This window comes from Electrophorus electricus, chromosome 5 (assembly GCF_013358815.1).
Source record: "Electrophorus electricus isolate fEleEle1 chromosome 5, fEleEle1.pri, whole genome shotgun sequence".
Lineage (NCBI taxonomy): Eukaryota > Metazoa > Chordata > Actinopteri > Gymnotiformes > Gymnotidae > Electrophorus > Electrophorus electricus.
The window spans coordinates 25403044-25418793 of record NC_049539.1 but is presented as its reverse complement, the minus strand read 5'-3'; the positions used below and the strand labels follow the sequence as shown (position 1 = coordinate 25418793).

At 40.3% G+C, this 15750-nt stretch overlaps 1 long non-coding RNA gene across 1 annotated transcript; it reads left to right on the top strand.

The window, feature by feature from the left end:
- The first annotated feature begins 762 nt into the window (after positions 1–762).
- LOC118241482 lies at positions 763–4431 on the top strand. The gene is made up of 3 exons (XR_004776117.1): positions 763–1588; positions 2813–2952; positions 4233–4431. It is a non-coding gene; the product is annotated as an uncharacterized LOC118241482 (long non-coding RNA).
- The last annotated feature ends 11319 nt before the right edge of the window (positions 4432–15750 follow it).

The following is a 15750-nucleotide window of genomic DNA, read 5'->3' as shown; positions in this document are numbered from 1 at the left end:
AGCACAGTTGCCCAACCAGTAGTTCGCAGAGTGCTTGCTGATTGATCGCAAGGTGGTTATGCTACAAATTTTAAATAAAGGACCTATGTAGATAAACAATATATAGGATATACAGTTGAATATATAACTACATTAATTACATTATAATTAAACACTGAGTTGGACAGAGGTTGGCTAATTAAATGCTCCATATTTCTATGTTCACTTATTCACATAATTAAGTTATATAATTTTATTTAACATATAATTATAGCCTACTGCCTAAATATTGTCTTGATGTCATACTTCAGTGTGTATGCTTGAAAATACTGTATACCAAACAGTGTCTGATTAACAAATATACAGAGTAGGCACCAGCCTATGGTCCTCATACCTTTTAGAGGCCTCGCAACAACGGATCAAAACAGGACTGATTTGATCTTGAAAGACAAATACAATTGTGTTCTTTTTTTTTCAAAAAATAGGGGAAAAAGAATCAACTCAAAGAAATGAAAACTTTACATTAAAGACTCTATAGAGTAAACACTGTATTAATGTAATGTACCTATTCACAACTTAAAGTACATAAACCATACATTGTTTTTTACAGTGTAAACGGAGCTGTACCAGACACAGTCCCTCTAGCGGCGAAATGTTCACTATTTAGTTCACGTGGTTCAGTGTTACCCCACAAGAGCGCGCACACGAGACACCTCGCGAAGCCTTCTGTGAGTCAGTGTCTCGCGAGTTCACATCCTAGTGGAATAGTAGAAGCTTCGAGAACATCGTCGAGTTAGCTAGTTAGCTAGCTAGCTTTTCTGATTTTCGATTAAATTGTTAACTTCGCCGTGTAATTTCTACCATAACAGCGAATCTATCTTGTTCAGGCAGTTTTGCGCATTTTTTGTTGAGACCTAAGAATTCTTTCACTCTTTTCATTGTGTTTTGTGTAAAAAAATTGGTTTAAAATTTTTTGTTGGTAAATTAAAAACATTAGGAGATCATTTGCAAGGGGTCCAGAGATTTCGACTGCCTACAGGGGCCTCCACAGGATTTAATCCGGCACTGATAACCACTAAATACATTTTCTAAACATTTTGACACTGGTCCGACTAACCTAAACATAAGGCCAGCTACTTAATGCCGAATAAATGCTAAACGCGAGGAGAATCAGGACTTTCATGATCGCGGTTTGATTGAAAACCAGCTTTCAATCACGAAGTTGTGAAAAACGTTGATTCGAACAAAAACAATAGGGTTAACCTTGACTGAAACATTCATATACTGTAACGTTGCAGGAGTAACACCTGCCGTTAGGACGAGCACCTCACGATAGGACAAATTTGCAGTAAAGGAAGTTGATGGTTGAGAGAAGAAGGGACGCTTTCATGCCTATGACACATAAAATCGTTTAATGTAAATTGTAACATGCAATACCGGTATGGTTCACACCAAAATACGATTTCTGACAGTCCACGCAATTTACAAACGTCCCTTGTTATGCTCCGCTGTATACGCTCCAAGCTGTCCACCGATTACAGAGACAGACGAACTTCAGATCAGCAGGTGTAGACTCCCTTGAACTCTCCGATGTTCCCTCGACACTGAGGTAAGCGACCATCAAACAACTATATGAGTTAACCCAGCTAAGCCGGCTATACTACAAGAAACCGAATACCCGTTTTACAGAAAGGTCTTGCTGTACCCAGCTGTAGCCCATGATCATCTCCCTGTTTGTTGGTCTCAAAGTCTGATGACACTTATCGCCATTGTACCAACTTCATGAAAAAAAATATTGCGATCACCAAGCCAGATCGGTTTCCTCGTCCTCGATTGTGATTACGAAGCTGGATGTAGTAAAAGGTCCAGAAGCACTGAATTTGCACCTTTTTCCACCTCATTTTAGCGTTACGAGTTAATTTTGTTTAATCGAGGTCTCAAATTATTTGTTTCATTATCTCGACACAAACGTTTTCTCGAGATAATGGAATTAATCTATCGCAATATCAAGAAATCGAAATTTATAAGGACATAATTTGATATCTCGTAAAAACTAAATATAACTAGATAATCTAAAAAGGTATTACCTTATACAGCATTTTATGTAGCAATGTCAGAAGAGAAAGAGTACATTGATAAGCGCGTTAAAGGTAGATCTAAAATACACTATAGTGATCAAAATTCACTGAAAAGAATTTTGAATTATAAACAGTGTCGTATTACCAAATAAGTGTAGGCAGCAACCTATGATCCTCGCAACTTTCAGAAGCCTCGCGACAACTGATCAAAATAATACTGATTTGATGTTGAGAGACATTTAGAATCAAGCTTTCTTAAATTGTTTACAAAAGGTGGAAAAAAGTGAATCAACTCAAAGAAATTAATACTTTATATTAAAGACTCTATAGAATAGTGTATTAATGTAATGTACCCATGAACTACTTAAAGTATATAAACCGTAGTTTTTCACAGTGAGCATGGCGCCGTACCCGACGCAATTTCCATTTAGTTTAATGTTATCCCACTATACCGCGTGCATGAGAAACCTTGAGAAACGAAGCTTTCTGTGAGTTAGTGTCTCTTGTGTTCCTGCCGATTCCAGTTCTTACTATAATATTAGTGAATAGAGGTTTCGAGAGCACCGACGAGTATGCAGATGTGTGCATTACTTAGTTATTTTTTTTTAAACTAGTTGCTTATTTCCAGTATAAAACAAGTATGAAATATCTGCTGCCATCAAGAATGCTGACCTGTCAATAAATACAGTAACAAGGTGATTTTATACATGTAACTTTGAGTGGTTTTCACCTACTGATATACTGCACACCCGAAGGAAGAGACAGGAGGCATGTGTTTCTCCAGCCTGCTTCAGTGAGAGTTTTAAATAATACCACAACCTCAACTGTCCTCCCTGATGTACAGACCACAGCGTCCTTAGTCAGAAATGCAGCAGCTTCTGACTGACACATGCGGGTAAGCTCATCTGAATATTAACCTGTTCTACCTGTTCCCCTACCTGCCTGTCTGAATCTTCCTTTATACCACGCACCTGCATAGCCTACCTACCTCACTCTGCCTGCCAATGACTTCTGTTAGTGCTGGAGTAAATGGGTGTAGCCCTAATAATGTTTTAATTATTAATAACATTAAACAACTGACATTGTTAATGTTTATTTTGTGTAATAAATTTGCTTTCTTAAAACTGTTATTTGGTCAAATTCAGAACGTTATTAGTACATAATTTGCGAGGGAGACCCTGAGATTTAGATTGTCTAAGGTCCACCACATCTTATCAATATACTGTCTACAGCCTTTCAGATCACAAACACCAAAGAAAATGAATTTCAATTGAAAAAAATCTAGTCCAGGACATCCAGTTTAATATATAACTACAATAATTATGTAATAAATAACACACAGTGAGTTGGACAGAGGGAGGCTAACTCAGATTAAATCCTCCATATTTACAGTAAAATTAAGGATTAGTAAAGATCATCTGAAAGTTTAAAACAGATCGGAGGCTGAAAAACAGGCTCAAAACACAACTTCAGTCCACGTTCAATAATTCACATATTTCATTTAACATATCATTTTAGTGTACTGCCTAAATATTGTCTTGAAAAGTTTTCAAAATATTTTAACAATTGCCCAACTATCCTAACCATTAGCCAGCTACTTACCTGTCAATGCCGGAATAAATCAAAGAATAGTAATATAAATAGTGATATTTTGGAACGAACTAAGAAGAGGAATAGACATTAAAAATAAGGATGATGAGAGGTGGGCACATTTATAAATCAAAAGAATGAGGTCAATAGAGTAATTGAAAGAAATAGAAAAGCTTACTTCACAGAAAAGATAAATGAATATATGAGGGATTTTAACAAACTATGGAAATCCTTTAAACAGCTTTGAAATGAGTAGCTTGGCTTGGAGTAGCTTGGAGAAATAAATTAAAGTTTATATTAGTCAGTGGAGAATCTGCCTGGTCATACTGGCCTGTGGGGAGAGTTATGTGTCTGTAACTATTATAATCAAACAGGATTACTGAAGATAACTGGTCTCATAGTTGTGCATGAGAAACTTAAGAGCTAAGCTTAACAGTCTGGTTTTTGAAGGTCTTGTTCTACTGATACATGTTTAAGTGATTTTGTTAGGACTGAGCTCTGATACAGTGATCTGTATTAAGGTGGCATTTTTGTCATGTTTCACCTGCAACTTATTGTTGAGTTTGTTTATTTGTTGATTTATAGGAATGAAGAACCTGTGTCTGAAACATCCTGCATCTCCTGCTTCTATGGAAACTTTGTGTAATTTATTACAGTTTTGAATCTCTACTTTTTTACTATAGTACATTCCAGTACATTGCTAAATATATGAGAGAGATTCAAAATCCATCAGCAGCAGTGTATATATATTTAGATTTCAATAGTATATATATTTTAGATTAATAATTTTATTTATGGACTATCTAGTTATTAATACAAAATTTTAATACTTGTATTGTCTAATGAGTTTGGTTATTTCTATGAATATTAAAATACTTGCTTATTCAACATGTGCTCTGTGGTTTCCTTGGAACTCACTTTAAGGCATGTCATTAGTATTTAGGTTCAGAAACAGCTCCAGGGTGTTCGACACAGAATGCTTTGCCCATTCTAGTCACTACTGTAGACCTCTAGAGGCTCTTTTACCAATGATTCGGGACAAGGCCATGATGACACGTCTATTCACCACTTGGGGGTAGACTAAACCTAGCTATCAGGGATATTTCTTCATTCCCCACTTACATCATTGGGATCTCTATAATTATTCAAATACAATGTCACATAATACAATATTATGTGTATTGTAGATGGAGATCCAGCCAAAAGGGAGAATGCAGCCCTTTAGGAACCCAGGATCAGCTGTTTAAAGGGAAGTCTTCGCCCCATTCTCCACCCGGGACCAGCTGTTTAAAAGGATGTCTCCTCCCTCTTTGTTTCAAATTTCTTAACAGTATAAACACACCAGTATTATGATTTTTCACAAATTGTATATACTCTGTGCTACAAGTTAACACTTTTAACCTTTACAAAAATATACAGGTGAAATATACTCTACTAAACCTTTTTTTTTTTTTTTTAATAACGCTGACTTCAGCTACCTGTAAAATTAAAGCTGACAACAGTTAGTCTAGTCATGATGGTCTGTGAATGTAGCATGTAAACAATTTTCAGACACCAAAACATTTTCAAAGTATACAGTCCAAGCCTGGTATGTTACTATGGTGTACTTCCTCTGTGACAGGTAGCCAGTCAACTTTGAGATCTACCACAAGCACATTGACACAGGACAGCTGAACATGCTGAAAACACTGAATGTGACTTCACAGGTGCTCATGCTAAGCTTGGCCCTAAGCTAAACCCCAAAAAGACCTAAAAACATGAAAAGACATGAAAAGTGTTGTTTGTTTGTACTGGTAGAGAACAGATTCACTTGCAATGCTTCAGAATCCCTGTCAATATATAAGCAATTTTTAAAAAAATATCCAGCCATGCTGTATTTTTTTCTCTGGTTCAGCACACCATGTGTTGTAAACAGTTCTGAGGGTAAGTGGGCGTGTCTGTCTGTGTACAGGTAGCTCACCTGCACCTAAACAGCAAACAGTGGGTCTCAACCACATCATAGCCTGAGGTAGAACCACCTTCCCTTTCTGCTGTTACACTAGCAGCTGTTCTCTCTGCTGTTATTGCACTGCACTAGGAATAGTTTCCAACCTCCGCATGGATCCTCTGTTTATTTCACATATCCTACATCAACAACTACTGAGTGCTGGTCTCACTAGGTACCCCCTGCTTTTTTCCAACCCATTTTTAGTTGACTGATCACATACGCTCATTTGAGGAGCTCTGTTAAAACAAGCCTTCATGACCTGAGAGTGTCTTCAGGTGAAACAGGGCCTGTCTTTGGCATAAACCTTTTTAAACTCTCTTCTCTGTTTTGTTTTTTTTGGGTTTCATAAGGAACTCTTTAGAATGTGAAAGTATTCTAAAGAGTTCCTCATAAAACTTGTTTATTTGCATATGTGCATTTACTCATTATGTGTATTTATTTATTTGTAATTAATTACCAATTTAATTAATTACAATTTTAGTTGAAACAATGACCATCTACTACCAGTCCATATTACATAATAGCTTTCTCCCTGTGAAAGTGAGAGTTACCATGTTTTCTCTGTGACTAACAGCTATAAAAACATATAAGAAAAGTTAGTCAGTTGGGGGAAACTCTTACCACTTTATGCTTAATACTGTAACAATTCTGCTGGCCCGAGTGTCGATGGGCATGGAGCAGGACGCACAGACTCACTCGATAAAGTGAAACATTTATTAACGAAAGACACGAACAACACCGTTGGCACTCATACACAATATTAATGAAAGACTTCCATATGTAATAAAACACAGATCACAATAACATTTAACAATGACTACATGTGTTTTACATATAACAGCAGCCTAACAATGTCCAACACCATGCACACACTAGCTGAGTTTAAATAGACATGACATTAAACCCTGTGAAGGTGCATTCAATCACAAAAGGCGTGACCACAAACAAGGTGAACCCCCCTGCACGTGGCAAGCCATAACGCGTGACTCGTAGGGGGGAGCGTCCCGTGACAAATACCACCAGCATACCAGCATAATGTTGGTGGTACTAACTGTACAACTGCAAAGCATATTTGTCTGCCTTGACTGATGGTTCCTGGTTCTGAATAAGGAACAGTCAGATGGATACGGGAAGGGAATTAACATGAGTAGGGGGCGGGGCCAGGGGCAACAAATGAACATGGGCAGGTAGAAACACAAACAAAGAGCATGGTGGGAAGAGAGGAGATGGGGCCACTGTTCCTCCCCAACGAGCATCTCCTGTGTTAGGCTACAAAGTTTAGATAGATAAAGGGGGGCGAATGAAGAACTGAGGAAGGAAATGAAAAATGAGATGATGAGCTCACCTAATAGAGCAAAATGGAAACCAAGAATATTATTTACAATTTTACCAGGTAAAAAAATACTAAAACTTGAACTGGGGCAAAACATAGGAACACACTCTTCTCATTTTTTTTTTGCTTTAAGACTCATTGGAAAACTGAAGGAAGACCAGAAAAAAAAAAAAAAAATTAGGATATGGTACAAAACCATTAGGATATGGTACAAAAGTCCTTTAACTAAAACTGAGTCCCCCAGAGCTTAATGTCTACTGTAGGAGCTGTTTAAATAGATATGAATGTGTATATTTACTACCACCTTGACCTCTGAAATTCAAAGAAGACCAGGAGGGATGATATTTGTTTGTTTGATGAGTTTGTATACTCCTTTTTTTGAATGTTTAATGTCTAAACATTTTTAAACCATTTCTATCAAACAGAGAATGAAATAATTTAGATTCAGGACTATCATATATAAATGGTGTATAAATGGACATGAACTGAGAATACTGAAATATGTCTTTATGTTAGAGTAGGCATTGTTTTGATTTTTGATCCTTATTCATCTTATTATTATCATCTTATTATCTTATTCATTTGTGATATTTAATACAAGGTAAAATAAAACAGAACAATGCACTGCACTGTCCTGAAGCTCTATTCCTGGTGAAGGTTGTGGGGTGTGAACCTAGGATCAGGTTTGCTCAATAAAGATTTCAAGTTCAAGCTTGGTTTATTTGTCACATACATAGTCATACACAGTATAACTCGCAGTGAAATGGTTTTAGAGTGCTCTGTCCAAACTGAGGGAAAAAAAACAGAGGTGCATAGAGAAATATATATCTAAATATATATAAAATATATTAAACAATGTATGTACAATATATGTATATTATGTTTATATACACAATATACAATGCATATGTATATATGGACATGTATATATGTATATGTATGTACACAGTGTACAGTTCCATCTTCCAATTGAACATATTTACAGTTACATGTTATATGGTGGTGGTGGTCCCCATAGTTTATCAGTTTCTCTGATTCAGGGCCCAAATGGCCTGTGGGAAGAAACTCCTCTTCAGTCTCTCTGCCTTGGTCTTCAGGGAGCGAAAGCGCTTCCCTGACCTCAACAGAGAGAAGAGCCTGTTGTTGGGATGGGTGGGGTCCTTCACAATCCTCCTGGCCTTGGTCTGGCACCGCTTGTAATAGATGGTCTACGGGTCAGGAAGTTCCGTATGAGTGATGCGCTCTGCTGAACGCACCACCCTTTGGAGTGCTTGTCTGTCCTGCTTGGTGCTGTTCCCAAACCAGACTGTGATGTTCCCCATGAGCATGTTCTGGATAGTGCAGGTGTAGAAGTTCCGCAGTACCTTGGAGGGCAGTCTGAAGTCTCTTAGGCGTCTGAGGTGGTAAAGACGCTGAAGAGCCTACTTTGCCAGGGAGTTGGTATGGCGGGACCAGGACAGGTGCTGCGAGATGTGAACACCAAGGTACCTGAAACTATCTACTCTCTCCACCGTGGTTCCACTGATCCCCACAGGTTGGTAGTGCCGCTCCTGCTTCTTGCTGCAATCCACGATCAGCTCCTTTGTCTTACTGACATTTAGGAGGAGATTATTTTCCTGGTACCAGTTTTCCAGGTGTTTAATCTCCTCCAGGTAGCCCCTCTCATCGTTGTCCGAGATCAGGCCCATGACGACGGTGTCATCAGCAAACTTGACAATGATGGTGGAGCTGGAAGTGGCTGTACAGTCGTAGGTGTACAGTGAGTAGAGCAGGGGGCTTAGGACACAACCCTGAGGAGCTCCAGTGCTGAGGGTGAGGGTGGATGAGACACAGTTGCCCACCCGTACTGATTGTGGTCTGTCTGTTAGGAAGTTGGAGATCCAGTCGCACAGGTATGTATGCAGTCCTAGATCTTCTAACTTAGTACTGAGTAGGGAGGGGATGATAGTGTTAAATTCTGAACTGTAGTCGACAAACAGCATTTTAATATAATTACCCCTCCCTTTGTCCAGGTGGGTCAGTGTGGTGTGGAGCAGATTTTAGAAACATGTCTCAAGTTTTTAAACTCCTGTTTCACAAATACTGTTTTGGAGCTTTGCTTCAAACTGAATGTCATGTCATCACTGGAAATGAATCACCGTTGCTTCACTGAAATGGCACTCATCTGAAATCTGTTTAATGGCAAGGATCTGTTTAACTCTTGTGTGGTGTTTGGGTCTGTGGGACCCATTTTCAATGTTTACCAAAAGAAAAATGTTGCGATTGATTATTATTTCAACCTCAGATTTTATGGCTTTAAGTCATTTCCTGTGAAGAACATATATCATAACACATTTTTAATGACTTCACATTGTACACCCTCCCTACACATTTATATTACACAAGTGGTTTGCAGGTCCACTGGACTCATGCATAATAAAAGTGACCTCCTACGTGGCCTACTGTTAGTGTCTGTTTGTGTTTGTGGTGTGTGTGTGTGTGTGTGGGTGTGTGTGTGTGTGTGTGTGTGTTTGCATATGTGTTCACGCACAAGGTCCTACTACTCACAGACAAGACTGCAACATTGTTATATTTCAAGCTGTCTGCTCCTAAATTCCCGCACATTACACCCTCTATTTTGCGGGAATTATTCTATATTTTCTCACACTCCTCAAAATTGTTGGCGGAGTACAACCAATAAATATCTGTGTATGTGTGTGTGTGTGTGTGTGTGTGTGTGTGTGTGTGTGTGTGTGTGTGTGTGTGTGTGTGTGTGTGTGGCTATGCATAGCAGTTGATCAAGATGGCAAAGAGGTTCTCTGTTCAGAAGGCCTTAGAAATTATTTTTGAAGAGAGAGAACATTGGGAAAATAATGAAGAGGAGGAATTTTCTGAATTTGAAGATAATATTTCTGTCAATTCAGAGTCTGACAGTGAGTCTGAAGAGGATGAAACTGAACATGAACAACCATCAAAACGAAGAAGTCAACAACCAGCCTCAGGAACCCCTCACCAGCCAGCTACAGGACCAGCCCATCAGGCAGGACCAGCCACAGGACCAGCCCATCAGCAGCCCCCTGCAGGACCAGCCCAACAGCAGTCAGGACATCAGCAGATAGCATATGGAGAAATATGGATGTCAAAAAATGGTGAAATTGAATGGTCTCCTTGGCCAAAGAAAGAGCCACCCCGCAGGTCTGCCAATGTGATAACGATGCAACCAGAGCCAAGACAGATGGCAGTTATTCAAGTCTAGGACATCGGGTCTTCTTTTGAAATGTTCATCCTGGATGACATCCAGAAAATTATTCTGGATTGCACCAATTTAGAGGCATGTTTTTCAAGAGGGTTAGAAGGCCATGGACCAAACCCATTTATGTGCATACCTTGGGCTTCTTAACCTTGCTGGAGTTTTCCGATCCAAAGGGAATCCACAGAATCCCTGTGGGATGCAGAAACTGGCAGAGACCTGTTCTGTGCCACAAGGTCACTAGAAAACTTTCAAATAATTTCCAGGATTATCTGCTTCGATAACTGAAATGACAGACCAGCTCGGCAGCAGAGAGACAAGCTAGCTGCCATCAGAACAGTATGAGACAAGTGGGTGCACCGCCTCCCCCTGTTTTACAACCCTGACCCCAATGTCACTGCTGATGAACAGCTGGTGTCATTTAGGGGCCGCTGCCCCTTCAGGCAATACATAGCATCTAAACCCGCAAAATACCTACTCAAGATCTGGGCTGCCTGTGATGATGTGTCATCATATGCATGGAAGAATACACATGCATCAGGTGCAGGAAATACATATGCAACACACACAGAGAAAAACTCTGCCCCACATGTGTTCAATGTGTATGTGTTCAATGGGGCTGATGTTTTTTATACTGACACAAATGTGTTCAATTAACATAAATCTAAATAAACATGTTTTTCCACCGATATGCTGATATTGAATTTTCCTTTTTTCTTTTTTACATTTTTGTTTTTACATTTTATCACATAAACAATTCGCACTATCATTTATAAATATGATTTAAAAGGGGTAAATGGTAAATATTAATCATATATCCTGTCTTTATTGCTAGTATTTGTCATAAAGAAACCATCTGGTATTTTTATTACATAAATTGTTATGGCTGTATTGATTCAGAAACCAAATAATGCGGTGGGCCCCTCCAGAACCGCAAACATTGGCTGATTAACAAAAATACGAACACCACACAAGGGTTAATGGCTAGAGACCAGAGATGCTTTCATGCACCAGCAGGGGGAGCTGTTCTTCACCTTATCAAAGGTGGTTTCTGCTCCACTGACTTAACATCTCCCGCTACCAAACAGGCTTGGCATGACAGTGCCAAACAGCAGGGGAATTTACAGCCTTTATATTTCATTGTGGGACATGGGTGGGTGCCTAGGTTTGATTAAATTAGGTGGACTGCAAGTCATTATTTCATACCTGTTGTGAAAAAAAACACCTTAAACGTATAATCTCAGGGCAAATTTCTTCCTTATTGCGTTTTTTAATGTTTTTTTTTTCCTCACACACTGTATACACGTGTGTGTGTGTGTGTGTGTGTGTGTGTGCATCAAATGTATCCCACGTGTTACTTTAACCTACGAGTGAAACTAGGTTAATATGCCTTTAATAGTATGACGCAACCGTAAGAGCCGACGAGTTAATGACGGAGCGTCACAGGACGCTCGCCTCTCACGAGTGACGTCGTTTGGCCAGCCGCATGCAGTGGGAGGGTCTTGTATGTTTATTTGTAACCACGCCTACACACACCTGCACCTGAATTAACTTCCTTTACTGCAATTTTCTAACTAAAATTTTTCACTGGTATATTTAAACTTGTCCTGACGTTAGGTGATACTCCTAAGGGAAGGTGTTAATCCTAATGGGAGGTGTTACTCATGCAATGTTACAGAATATAAATGTTTCAGTCAAAAGTTAAAATAATACATTTATCATTCTGGTTTGATTAAAGTTTCTTTCATGACTTTGTGGTTGAAGTTTGGTTTTCGATGGATCACCGTACTGTGACCATGAAAGCCCTACTTTTCTTCTTGTTTTAGTATTCATCCGGCATTAGCATGTATGTAGCTGGCTAATGGTTAGGCTAGTCGGGCAATTGTCAATATATTTGGAAAACGTATCAAAACAGTATTTACGCTAAAATTATATGTTAAATGAAATATGTGACTTATTGGACTGATGTTCTGTCTTGACAGCATCTGATCTGTTACAAACATTCAGCTGCTACTAATACGTAATTTTACTGTAAATATGGAGGCTTGAATCCGAGTTAGCCTCCTTCTGTCCAACTCGCTGTGGGTTAATTATTATGTAATTACTGTAGTTATATATTAAACTGGATGTCCTGGTCTAGACTTTTTTCCCCTTTCAATTTTTCTATGCCATTTGTGATCTGAAAGGCTGCAAACAGTATATTGATAAATCCCCCCCTAGCAAATTATGTCCTACTAACGTTTCGAATTTTACCAACTAACAATTTTAAGAAAGCAAGTTTATTACAACAAGCAATGTCAGTTGTTTAATGTTATTAATAATTAGAACATTATTAGGACTAGACCCATTTACTCCAGCACTAGCAGAAGTCATTAGCAGGCAGAGTGAGGTAGGTGTATCGATCCCAATAGAAACAGGCAAGAGGCAGAATGCAAATGCAGGAGGTGGTTTATTAAGTGAGTGAAACACAAACATGGAGAGTAAAATAAACCAAGGCAAGGAGGAAAAACGATGAAGCAAAAATAATACACAAACTGAACAAATGGAAAAGCAATGGCGACAACAGTCCCACGAGCAGAATTTAAACACAACAGAACAAACGTAACTTACCAAAATAACCAACAAACTAGAAGACAAAAGCCAGGGCTAAAATAACCAAAACAATCAAGGATAATCAGACGCAGGTGAACATAACAGAGATAACTAAAACACGGACTGGAACTGAAGAGCAGATGAGGGGCGGAGAAAACGAAACCAAGGAAAGGAACAAGGAAGTGAAGGAAAAACAAAGACACGACAGAAAAACTAAAGAAACAGTGATGCCAGGAAGGTGACCATTCATGACAGAACCCCCCACCAACGCGCGCAACACCAGGGCCCGCAAAACCCGGAACACCAAAACCAAAACAGAACCAGGAAGAAACATTTCAAAACAGACCAGGGGCAAAGGGACAGGAACAAAAACAGACAAGGGTACCAGAACGGACACAGGAACAGGAACAAGAACAAAAACAAGCATAATACCAGAGGGTGGAACAGGGGTGGGAGTTCAGGCAAGACAGGGAGTTGGAACAAAAGGGCTACACGATGCAGGGACCGGAATAAAAGGAGGAGCTAGGGATGACGAGGCAGGACAGGAAACAGCTGAGGGGACACAGGGAGTAAACAGAGAAGTAGAAGCCGGGCCAGGGGTAGGATTACAAACAGGCATAGGAGACAGGGCAGGACTGCGGACATGGAATGCGACAGGACCAGGGATATGTGTCGGTCTCAGGGTTAAACCGTGGACAGGCAGTGCAGTAGGGACAGACCAAAGGACAGGAGCCTGATGGGGAAAAGGAGTCACTGGAGACCCGGTCGGAATTCGAGATGAGCACAGAGACAAGCAGAGAGAGGAGAGGAGAAAAACTGGTGTCACGCACGGGGGAAGAGGTAAAAACAGAGGACATGATGTGAACTATGACAGAGATGGACACAGGAACAAAATACACGGCAGGCATGGTACAGGTACTGGGACGGGAACGGGTACAGGTACGGCAACAACAATACCACAAGGCAGAGTAACAGGACGGACAATCTTCACACAAATGGGAATAGACACATGAACAGGGACAAGGACAAAACCAGGAACAGGAGTAGGCAACACAGGAACTGAAGACACAGAAGCAGACAAGGGGGCAGTAATGGGGTCTGGCGCTGCAGTCTGAAGGAGCAGAGGAGATATATAAGGTGTAGAAATAGGAGTCGTAGGGGTCCGTGAGGCCGACAGAGAGGGCTTAAGAGTCACTGGCTTGCTGCGAGGTGTTGCCGAAGGAGTCCTAAGCGTCTTAGGAGGCACATGGTATTAGCATTTAGGGGCACAGTGGAGTCTCGAGGAGAAACCACAGGGAATGGCCTGGTACGAGGGACGGGGACTTGTGGAGTGGCTTCTTCCACTCCAGAAACAGGAACTGGCAGGTCCGGTGACGTGGCATTCAGCGGCGGCGGGTCTGGGGGGTCCAGAGGCGGGGCTGCACCACTACAGGAATGGAGTGACACACGAAACAGAAGTGGCACATCCATTATGCCGGAAACAGGAACAGAACTGGCGGCATCCAGTATGCTGGGAACTGGGAACAGGCTCAGGACGGCTGGCGTCTCTCGTGCCGGGGAGTGGAACTGGGTCAGGACGGGCGGCGTCTCTCGCGCTAGAGGCGGGAAATGGCCAGGCGGCATCTCTCACAACGGAGCCAGGAACTGGCCGGGTGGTTTCCTTCACACCAGAGACAAGAGCTAACAGGGTTAGGCACACACCTGCACAGGGTTTACTGTTGTATGTTTGTCTGTCTATTTAAACTCCTGTCAGTGTGTGCACCATTGTTGGTCACTCTCTTTTGGTTTATAGACTGAGAGTGGTGGAGTGCTGATGTTCCAGTGTGCCCTCATGCCTGTGCTTCCTTCTCACTCTATCCTTTTAACTGTGCTGCCATAGCTAGATCAGCTGGAGCCTATTTAGTCTCTCTTTCTGCAAAGGTACACCTACCCCTGAGGTACAGCTTTACAGTGATGAGAGGGAATGCAGTGTGTCTGAGCAGCAAGTTTACAGTGATGAGAGGGAATGCAGCGTGTCTGAGCAGCAGTGTTACAGTGATGAGGGGGAATGCAGTGTGTCTGACCAGCAGGTGCAGTTACATTAATAGAGCAGATCACACACTCTACCTTTCCTCTCTGCATACTCCTGTAACCACTGATACAGGTGTTCTCCAGGTAGTTTGTTTGGTTCACACTATAAGCAACATCAGAATCCCACACGTGTTTGGAAATTTTAGCTTTATCATTAGCTGCAATTCAGGTGTGTGTGTTCAGATCCAGACTGATGTATTCTTCTCCGTAATAGCTGTACTGTATGGATCCTCTCTTGATTCCATCATCATCCATCTCACAGCCATCTCATCACCTGTACTGTGTGAACCCCTGCAGATACGCAAACATGACACCATTGTGGGTTTTTAGTGAAAGGGCTCACCATTTTGCATATTTTCTAAAGAGGCTATTGTGCAATTAGAAGTCCATTAAATATATAGACTCTAAAACTGTTTTAGTGCCTAAAATACTGCAGTATGTGGGGCACATCTATATTTTAAAACTGTGTAATTATTAATTTGATGCTTACATTACCAGTGTTCTTATGAATGGATTGTTTTGTGCAGAGTGACTAACAACACCTATTTAAACAGTTGTTAATGGGCATTCAGAAAACACACACAAACAAGTTAAACATGTAAGATGTTTTCCTTTACTCTTCAGGTATGTTTGAACAGATCTAGCCTCAGTCGATCTTTTACATGGTTTTTGTTACTTTCATTGTTCTGCCTTTTCACTCCAGATACTCTTATAACTGGATTTAACATGGATTATTTTTTAGTATCATTATCAAAATTAAATTACTCATTTATATTACTGTTATAGCAGCTATTACTATTTCTAATGCTAATATACTAATAAAAAACAGTGTAACTGTAAATTTCCACTTGTGTAATTAGCTCCATCCAAAGTTGTCTGTCTAATGTGGGAA